We start from the raw sequence: 10,242 nt of genomic DNA, 5'->3' as shown, positions 1-10,242 counted from the left end.
AAACCAAGAGTTATAAACTGTAAAGGGGGGACATGTCCCCACAACATGAAGTCTGACCTTTATCTCCTCTCGAAAAAGCACCTTTGGCCTGTTTAGAGGCCCTCCTCCTGCCCCATCCCACCACTCACTGCCTAGTCCCTCCCTGCACTGACCCCCATTCCTGCAGGACTCACAGGAAGTCTCCCTCTCTCGAGACCCCAAGACCCGCTCCGACAGAGGGGTCCTTCGAGACCACTCCTCCCCCCACCCCCAGAACCGGCTGCCAGTAAACCAGCCACTGCTTTGCACTCAAACTCTACAAGACACTCTTCCCCCACAAAGTTCACACCTTCCCTTCTGAGGCCCCAGAATCCGGAACAATCTGAGAGCCACCCTTCCTCTGCACCCACACCTCACATCAGAAGCCACGGGAAAACCCCAGAAGGCCCCACCTGGAGGTGGGGAGACCCGCAGCTCGGTTAGAAACAGACCCTCCCAGAACAGACCCTCCCTGACTCGGGCCCCCACAGACGCTGCATTTCCGGCAAAGCTGGTCCCTCCACACTTCCGCTTAGGTCTGCTCACTTCTCGTTTCAGTATCTTTAGCCCCGTCCCAGGCAAGGGGACATCATGAACTCCCAGACGCAAGGTCCTGGTTACAGGTTTGTGTGTTTCTCAAATACATTAAAATAAATACCTAGCAAATTTTATACATGCTTATCCACACATACGCTAAACACCCCCCCACCCCGGAACACCCGTCTGAGAAAGGCTGGCCTAGTCCCTCTCGTGTGGGCCATCCTCGGGTTGTCCACCTGCACGTCTGTGGCCGACGGCCCACGGCCACGCAGCCATCCAAGCAGAGCCAGCCCAGACTCCGGCCACCCGGCCAGACCTCGGGGGCCAGGGGCCCTGCCCCACCGAGGCCCAGCCCAGCCCTCTGCCGCTCCCCTCCCCCAAGGGCTGGCCAGAGAGGAAGCGCCCAGTGCCAGCTGTCCTGAACCCCGGGTGGTGACACAGAAATGAGGCACCTGCTTTGCTGTGTTCCTGGGTTTGGATGAGCCCACAGAATGTTCCAGAAGGACCTACTCCCACAGGTCCACGTTGGTCCCCAGGGCCCTTAGGGTGGGAGGGGCTGGAGGGAAAGGAAGCCGATTCCATTTTCCTGAGGCATCTTGGTTCTGTCTCTTGGGTATGGGTCATTTTCAGAGTTTGTATTTCGGCTTGTTTTTCATTTTAATGTGACAAGCTAAGTTCGACTGCCCTTCCCTCGCTCATTGTTACCGCCATTCAGACGCGTGTACTTGTAAATGTCAAATGACAACCTTGCCAAGAAAAGTGGACATCTGAGAGTCCAGGGCCGACGGGATTCCAGGTGGAAGGAGCCCAGTGAGCACCCCGCCACAGAGCTAACAGCACCCCCTCGTCGGGCTGGGCAAAGCCTGGGACCAGCTGTCCAGGCCCTCCGTCCAGGAGCCACCCCGCCTCCCGCAGCCCAGACCCTGTCCACCCCCGGCCGGTGGGGGAGGCCCAGCCCGCGCTCCCCTCAGGCCCAGGCCGTCAGGACACAGGGCACCCCTACCCACAGCCCTTTACCTGACTCTCGTCCAGGCCCCCTGGGTCTGAGCCCGCGTGGAGATGGCCCGGCCCACGCCCGCCCCTCCACGGCCGGCGTCTGGGTGCACACATGGGAAGCCTCCGCCGCCGCCTACCTACCGAGAGCGAGTCACATCTGGGACCCACAACTTCCTGCTCCACAGCAGCCGCTGCACAAAAGCTAAGGCCGAGCCGTGAGCTCGGCGCCTCCGGGGGTGTGGGGAGGGGGCCCTCTCCCAGCTGCAGCGGGGCCCTCAACAGAAGTGGGGAGGGGCATCAGGCCAGGCTCTGGCTCCAATGACTTCATGGAAATTGGAAGCTTGAAGCTGGAACGCTTTTCAAACAGTGAAAATAAAACGAGCACCAAAACCTCCACTAGAAGGCCCGAGAAGACGGCTGGAGGCCAGGGGTGACTGCATCTTCCGTGAGCATTAAAGGCGAGAGCAGCCCGGCACCAGGCCTCATCCTGGCTCCCCCACTCACAGGCAGGCCCTGAGCCTCGGTTTCCCCACCCACGTCGCAATCAGCTCTGGAAGGTCAAAGGCCTCTGGCCTCTTCGGCTGCCTCTCCATTTCACAGCGGCCCCGAAGCCAAGGCCCATGCCTTGGTTGCTATTCTGAGCAGCTCGAGCCCCCAGAGAACCCCAGCAGCCCTGGGCCCCAGAGGCCAGGAAGCAAGCCCCTTCGGCTTGGCCAACCCTCGGCTGCCCCATTGGGATCATGTGGTGCTCAGTGTGGGGCAGCAGGCTAGGAAGGGCCGGGAAGCAGAGAGCAGAAGCGTCCTAGGATGGAAGGGAAAGGCCCTCCTGGTCCTCAGGGAGCCTGTTTAATAGATGACCTGGGGCCTGGGGTCACTTCCTACCTTTTATCCTGACAGCAACACCTACTGTTTGGTAAGAAAGTGGAGAACAGAGCCCAGTTTTCCCAGCTGACACTCCTGCCTCCCCCAGACCTCCGTCTCAGCTCCGTCCTCAGAGGAGGCCGTGGCCAGGCTCTTCCCTCCTGGCCTGCTGCACCCCCAGCCCTGGCCACTGGGAACCTGACCCCCCAGCTGTCACACAGAGTTCAAGGTCCCGGCAGGCAGGGCCTGTGCGCACAGGCTGAGAGCCTTACGATCAGCATTTGGACACTGGCTACATGCTGGCATCGAGCACAGCCTCAAACAACTGCCCATCAGCCCCATGAGGAAGGTCCTGCTATGCTGCCCCTTCTGCAAAACAGGAAGTTCCGGCTCAGAGAGGCCACTCACTTGCCCAAGCACACACAGCTAAGAAAAGGCAGAGCCTGGATTCAAACTCAGGTCCGTCTGATCCTACGGCCTGTGCTCTCAACCACTCACCCCATGGCCATCGTGGGGCCAAAGAAAGGCTTCCCTGAGGACGGGTTACTCCAAAATCCCACTATACTCTTCTCCCCATGGCCAGGACCCCTCTCTGGTGCTGGGGACACAAATGGGACTTGGACACAGCCCCCCATTGGCCAAGCTCCCAGGCTAAGGTTGTGCCCACCAAGGCCTGCCCAAAGGTCTGGAAGAATTACCCATGGACACGAGCTACATGGACTAGAGCTCCAGGCAGGGAGACCTCACCCGCCCAGGAGCCACAGGCTAGAAAGTGGTAAGGCCACGAAACAGTGGGCAAGAAGGAATAAAACCACCGCAAAAACAAGACAGAGCTGTCAAGCAGCCAAAGGACAAACAATGCCAAGCCCTGAGTCAACAGATGTCAAGCCCTTCCCCTCGGGAAGAAACCCCACAGCACCCAGTGCCTTTGGGACTCCTAGCAGGTCTCCCGGACAGAGGGTGAGCAGGAAAATGCCATCTGTACTACAGTCACCTCACCTTTTCCTTCCCCTAAAGTCAGGGGGTTCCCCACATGCCAGAGGAGCCCTGAGAGAGGTCTGAGCAATCAGGCTGCTTATTTGCCAGCCCAGCCCCTCGTCCCATGGACGAGGAAGGAACAGGCTTACAAGCACTAGAGTCAGAGCCCCACGGAGCAACCCTGGCCAAGCTTGATCCTGGCAGCCCAGGAGCCCTGTCTGTAAAGCCACCCAGCTCCTTGGAAGCCTGGGAGGCTTAGGTGAGAAACGTGTGTAAGGCACAGAGAAAGTGCTCAGTTAAAGCCAGAAGACAAGGGAGGCCAGACAGAGTGGGTTCTCTCAGTTTCAAACCCCAGATCCTGGCTCTACCGTGTGACTACTCAGGTCAAAGGCCTTCCATGGGGGCGCCTGGGTGGCTCAGTCATTAAGTCTGCCTTCGGCTCAGGTTGTGATCCCAGGGTCCTGGAATCAAGCCCTGCATCGGGCTCCCTGCTCTGCTGGGAGCCTGCTTCTTCCTCTCCCATTCCCCCTGCTTGTGTTCCCTCTCTCGCTGGCTCTCCCTGACAAATAAATAAAATTTAAAAAAAAAAAAAAAAAAAAAAAAAAAAAGGCTTTCCATGGCTTTGCTATGCCTCCTAAGTCCTGATCCCCACAACTCATGTTGTCATCCTCCCTGATTAGGAATCAGAGGTCCTCATTCTATCCTATAACTCATGACCAGTTGCATGACCTCAACCAGTCCCTTGCCCTCTAGAAACCCAGTTTCCTGCCTGTTAAATGAAGGACTGCGCCTAAGTGCGTCCATATGTCCCCACCTGGGGAAAGAAAGGGATCCCAGCACATCCCTGAGCCCACATTCCATGCCTCACTCTTCCATACCTTGACTCAGACCCTTCTTCACCAGGAATGGTCAAAACGCTGCGCATCCTGCCAAGACAAGTATAAATGCCACCTCTTCCAGGAAGCCTTCCCCAGCGTCCCATCACTACCACCTCTGGGCTGCAGAGCACCACAGGCCTCTACCCTCCTTCTGCAGCAACCATGTCCACTCTGGTAACGGCTCCCTCTTCCTATGGGGAACCAGACCGCTGTCCACCGAGGAATGGGCATGGGACCCAAAGTGGTCCAGTGAGATCCAGTTGGAAAAAGGTGCTCTCATTTCAACAGCCGGCTAGGCTGGGACCTAGAAGCTACCAGCACCATCTTTGCCACTGCGTAGTCAGCCTCCAAATGACCTCCAACAACCCAAGGGGTTCATGTCCCTCCCACACTCTCTTTGTGACCCACAAAATACGGCAGAAACCACAACGTGTGACTCTGAGGTCATGAAAGACAGCGTGGCTTCCCCCTCTCCCCCTCTCGGAGCACTGGCTCTGGGGGGAGTCAGCCAGCCTGTTGCAAGGACACTGAGGCAGTTCGGTGGCAGGGAGCCGAGGGCCCTCCCTCAGGCCGCACCACACTGCCAGCCCTGCAACGGAGCCTCCTTGGACGCAGAGCCCACAGGCCCGGTCCCAAGCCGATGGACTCCCTCGCGCCACCGCGGCCCTGGCCTGCTCAGGAGTGACCCAGGGTCACCCCTCCTCTTCGGGAGACCTACCTCTCCCAGGCACCAGGTATTCAAGAGGCCCACAGTGACCTTCCCACCTAACGGATCTGCACTCAGATTCCCACCCCGAGCGCACAGAGCGGACACACGGCACCCACTCTGCGCCACCTGCGGCCTGCGTGCCCCCTCTCCCGCACCCGCCTGGGGGTCCAGACAGGCCAGCTGAGCACTGGCGTCCGGTTGCTGGCTCCCGTCTTCCAGGCTTACGGCCAGGAGGGCCGCAGTGAGAGCCCCACGGAGGGGGCCTCGTGAGGCAGCCACGGTCACTCACCTTCTCTCCAGACTGAGTTTTCACACTTGGGGGGGGGGGGGGCATTCCAAGGCATCAACTCACCTCCGGCCCCTGCTTTCATCTCTTCCTGGCTGTGGGCTCAGGGACGGGCGGGATCCCTTCTTTCCCATACTGGGAACATATGGACGCGTTCTGGCTCACGCCTTCACTGTACGGGCAGAAAACCGGCTTTCCAGAGGAGGGCTGGCTGGGGTCATGCGACCGGTTTCAAGTGACAGGATGGAACGAGGGCCTCCTAAATCCTAATCAGGGGTGGTCCTGAGGGGCGGCTTGGGGCGAGCCTCAAAGCCACTCCAAATAAACACATGTGCTAAGGAAACAGCATCCCGGCTGTTAACCCCGCTCCTCTCAGCCCTCCCCTCCTCTGCGGGAATCTGCCGCCCGCCGGCCCGCCGCAGGGCCAAGGCCAGAACGAGCAGCCCGGCCCTGCATCCTGGGGCGGGGGTATGGCCCACCGGAGGGCAGGGGGCTGGCTCCCGTGACTCTGCCAGGCCTGGGAGACGGGGCTTGGGACCAGGACGGGGGCAGCCGGGGTCACAGGGTGTTGGGTAACAGCGGAGAATCCTAAAAGAACAGATGTGAAAGCGGCTGCCCTGCCAACCAAAAGTCCTCATTTCCTTTGAAAAACTTGGCAGCCGGGCCGCGCCGGCAGCCGCCCGTCCTTCCCCACACCCAGCTGCGGTGTGGCCCGCTGAGGGGTGGGGGGGAAGGCCATGCAACGCCCTGCAGATCCTAGGGAGGGAGTCACCACCGTGAGTGATGCCACACCATGAAAACGGCAGCCACGGACCTGTGTGTGGAGTGCCAGCTTGGCTTCATTTAACAATAGCACCAGATGTGCATTTTTTTGTACCCGAGAAAATCGAGGGGCTCCTGGGTGGCTCGGTTGGTGAAGCAACTGCCTTCAGCTCAGGCCATGATCCCAGGGTCCTGGGATCGAGCCCCGCATCAGCGGGAAGCCTGCTTCTCCCTCTGCCTCTGCTGCTCCCCCTGCTTGTGCGCTCTCCGCCCCCCCCAAATAAATAAAAAATGTAAAAAAAAAATCTAGAAGGATGTACTCGAATCTTAGGAGTTACCACTAAGTTGGTAGAACTTCACGGTTTTATGTCCATACCTATCTTCGTATTTACAACTATTTTCCAATTTTCTCTAAAAAAAAAAAAAAATTAACTACCCGTGTTATTAAGAGATACCAGGTAAAACTACCATGAAGGAAAAACAAGTATCAGAAAAAACAATGTCCTGAGACGAAGTTCTCCCCCAGTGCCAAACTCAGCATCCCTTGTAACCAGGTGAAAACGGAAAGGTTTAGGGGTGCCTGGGTGGCTCAGTTGTTCAGCGCCTGCCTTCAGCTCAGGGCGTGGTCCCGGCATTCTGGGATCGAGCCCCACATCAGGCTCCTCTGCTGGGAGCCTGCTTCTTCCTCTCCCACTCCCCCTGCTTGTGTTCCCTCTCTCGCTGGCTGGCTGTCAAATAAATAAATAAAATCTTTAAAAAAAAAAAAGAAAGAAAATGGAAAGGTTTATAATTAAAAATGCTACAACGTTCAAGCCACTGAACATCTGTGGCCACAGGCATCACACAAGAGATGAGAGCAGACAACGCCAACCTCCCAGAAGCTGGCAAGCCCAGCTCTGTCTCCAGCGTGCTGTCATGCCATCGAAACGGAGTGAGATTGAGCCTCCAGATTCCCCTCCCGACTCACCGGAGGTTCACGTAGGAGGAAAGTGTTGCACGTGATAGAGGGCTCTGCTGTAGGAGAGGGATCTGGCTGCAGAAAACCCCCAAAACGGGGCTCCTGGGTGGCTGAGTTAAGCATCTGCCTTCGGCTCAGGTCATGATCTTGGGGTCCTGGATCAAGCCCCGTGTCAGGCTCCCTACTCAGCGGGGAGCCTGCTTCTCCCTCTGCCATTTCCCCACTTGTGCTCTCTGGTTCTTTCTTTCAAATAAATAACATCTTTTCAATAAAAACCCAAAACAAAACAAACTTGGCACCAGGGACAGAGTGGATGACTATCAATCCTACAGAGGAAAGACGACTTGGGAACGATGTCATGCAATCTCATTATATAGACCTTATTTGGACCCACATTTTTAAAAACTAAAATAGATATATATATTTGATATATATATGGAATGACTGGAAATTTGAACTCTGAATGGATAGCTACAATAGTAGAGAATATTGCTAGGTTTCAAGTGTGGTAATAATCGGGGGGGGGGGGTCACATTGCTTCTCTGAGCCTCAGCTTCCCCGTCTGTTGAGGAGACCCTTATCTTGTAGTAATATACACTATAATTTGTCCAGACAAAGCGATAGGTCTGGAGGGGAAAGTGTGGGGGAGGAGGGAGGACTCCGGGGTGGCCAAGAGCTGGAAACAGTGGCCGCTAAGGGATGGGTATGCGGTGGCGGTCACATCTGTCTTCCCTGTATCCCTGTAATCCTTCCCTAGTGAAGCTGAGACCTGGTCCCTGGAAGAACTCTGGCATCTTGTCTTGTCTGAGTCTCAGCAGTGAAGGGGTCATGGGAAGCCCCTTCCCACCGACGGGAAATGTGCTGTCCTGGGAGGGAAGGCCACGCACCCCAGGTCCCAGAGCTAGAACCAAATTCAATCCTGCTCCCGGCCCCACCCCCAGACCATGCGGGATGGGCTCCCAACCTGAACCTCAGGCCCCTGTGCAGAAAGCACGGGGTGGGGGGGGCAGGGTCCCAGGCTCCACCATCACCCCCTCACCGGGCAGACACACTCCTCCTCCTTGGCTTCAGCCTCCACCCACCACCCCCACAGGAGCTTAAAGGCTTCTAGGACCAGCCAGGGCGCAAGAATGAACCCCTCTCCCTGCAAAGCCCTGGTGGGAAGCCCTGGTGGGAGCCCCTCCCTGTCTCACCTGCTGACCACAAAGCAGTTTCCCTGGAGGGAGCAGAGCGCCCTCCGTGCCCCCCCAGACGCTGCCTACCGCAAACCTGCGTCTGTGGGGCAGGGGGTGCACCCCTCATTTACGCTACACAGAGAACCCCCAGCGTGTGCAAACCCTTTGCTGCTGGCTCCCTTGGAGGAACGCTCTAACCACAAAAATATCGGGAACAGCCTAGGTGTCCAACAGTAGGGGACGGAGAAACCCCCCAGGGCTGCTGGCGCACCGGAGGCCGGGCCAGCCTGATGTGCCGGAGATCCCCGAGGACTGCAGTCACAAAGCGCGGGGGCACACTGGGCTGGCGGAACTTTCCTTAGAGGACAAGAAAGACATTTGTCATGTGCAATTTGTTTTCCTGTTCTTAAAACAAAACAAAGCCCTCTGGAAGAATATATATCCGTATATTAATGAGTTCCTTCCAAGAGTACAGATTCTGGTCTTTTTCCTCACTTCACTGCTTGAGTTTTCTGATTTTTCAATAATGTGAATTGTTTCTGTAATTAACATAAAAAATTCAAGCCACGTAAAAGGAAGATACAAGCTGACTTTGTCCTCCTGGGAAGGTAAAAAGAACCTTGGCCAAGGAGACAGAAGCAGCATGGCTGTGGGACCTCTGAAGTTCACATAGCTTCTCTGAGCCTCAGTTTCCCCATCTGTTGGGGAGACCCACCAAGTGCACTCCTCCCACCCAACCCCATGGAGGCTGTTCCCTCCTCTGTGAGATGGGGACTGTAAGGCACACTTACAAAGCCATGGAAACGGTGCCCACCCAGCCTTGTCCTCCCCCGCCCCCACCCCCAGACAGCCAGGCCCATTTCCTGCCTTTGCTCCTTCATCCGACTCTCGGACACCTCCTGACCCTGCACCCAGGCTGGTGGGGACCCAGGGGCGTCAGAGGCCAGACACTGGGATGAACAGTCCTCATGGCCCCACGCAGAGGTCCACCCTGCTCCAGGCTGACATGCTGGACCCTTCTGCTCGCCCTCCAGGAAGGTGGTAAAACCCCACCAGCCAGAGGAAGACCCAGAGGCTCAGAGGGGATAACTGACTACCTGCCCGCACACACCAACCCAGATGAAGACTGCAGCCGGGGGACCCTTCAGTGAGCCCCTCCAACACTCTAGACATGGGGCGGGCGGGTCAGCCATTCTGCATCCCTTTGGAAGAGCCAGGCACACTGCTTAGGGCTGCGGGCGGGATTGAGGGAGGACCGGAGTGTGACAGGGCATAAAGCTGGAAATCTGGGTTTTTGTGTAGAATCTCAGAGTTTCAGATTCTGACAATGAATCCAAAATAAATAGTAAGCCGTTCTCCTATCAGTGCTCTGGACTTACTGCTGTGTGACCCGGAGCAAACCACTTAACCTCTCTGGTCTTCAAGTGTGTCATCTATAAAGTGGAAAAAATACTGGTCACTGGGACAATAAGCTACACTTTGCCCAGGCTAATGATAATAAAAAGCAACAGTGAACAGGGAATACCAGGCACCATTCTAAGTAACGTGAATTAATGTCATTTCAGTCCATTATGCATTTTTTTTAACTTTGCATTTTGAAATAACTTCAAACTTTCAGAAAAGTTACAAGAAAAGCACAAAGAATTCCCCTACACTTTTCATGTAGATTTGCCTACTTGCGCTGTTTTGCGTCACTTTAAGGTCTCTATACGTGTCTCTCTTCAGTATTTGGAAGGAGATTGCTTACGCTGTGCCCCTCTACCCCTAAATATTTCAGTGCATGTTTCCGAAGAACAAGGACCCCTATAGTTATCAGGTCATTTAACGTTGACACAATGCTTTTATCTACAGTTCATATTCAATTTTGTCCACTGTCCCAATAAGGTCCTGTATGCAATAGCTTTTTGTTTTGGTTTTTTTTTCCAGCCTGAGTTCCCATACTGAGTTTGGTTGTCCTGTCCCCTTGGTCAGCTTTAATCTGGAACCGTTCCTTAACCTTCGAGATAAGTATTCTTACTGCTCCATTCACAGATGAGAAACAAGCTCAGAGAGGTTGAAGCACTTGCCCTAAGTCACACAGC

At 55.9% G+C, this 10,242-nt stretch overlaps 1 protein-coding gene across 3 annotated transcripts in view; it reads right to left on the bottom strand.

Moving 5' to 3' along the window:
- Positions 1–1,729, bottom strand: part of ADCY7 (adenylate cyclase 7) — a 42,765-nt gene extending 41,036 nt beyond the window's left edge. For all 3 annotated transcript variants that reach the window (XM_034637813.1, XM_034637820.1, XM_034637819.1), the window contains exon 1: positions 1,576–1,729. The gene's annotated coding sequence lies outside the window, so the exon portion shown is untranslated. The remainder of the gene's footprint in view (positions 1–1,575) is intronic.
- Between the last annotated feature and the right edge of the window lie 8,513 nt (positions 1,730–10,242).

Source organism: Ailuropoda melanoleuca, chromosome 12 (genome assembly GCF_002007445.2).
Source record: "Ailuropoda melanoleuca isolate Jingjing chromosome 12, ASM200744v2, whole genome shotgun sequence".
Classification (NCBI taxonomy): Eukaryota; Metazoa; Chordata; class Mammalia; order Carnivora; family Ursidae; genus Ailuropoda; species Ailuropoda melanoleuca.
Note: the sequence above shows the minus strand (reverse complement) of the source record. Positions and strands in the feature narration are given on the sequence as shown.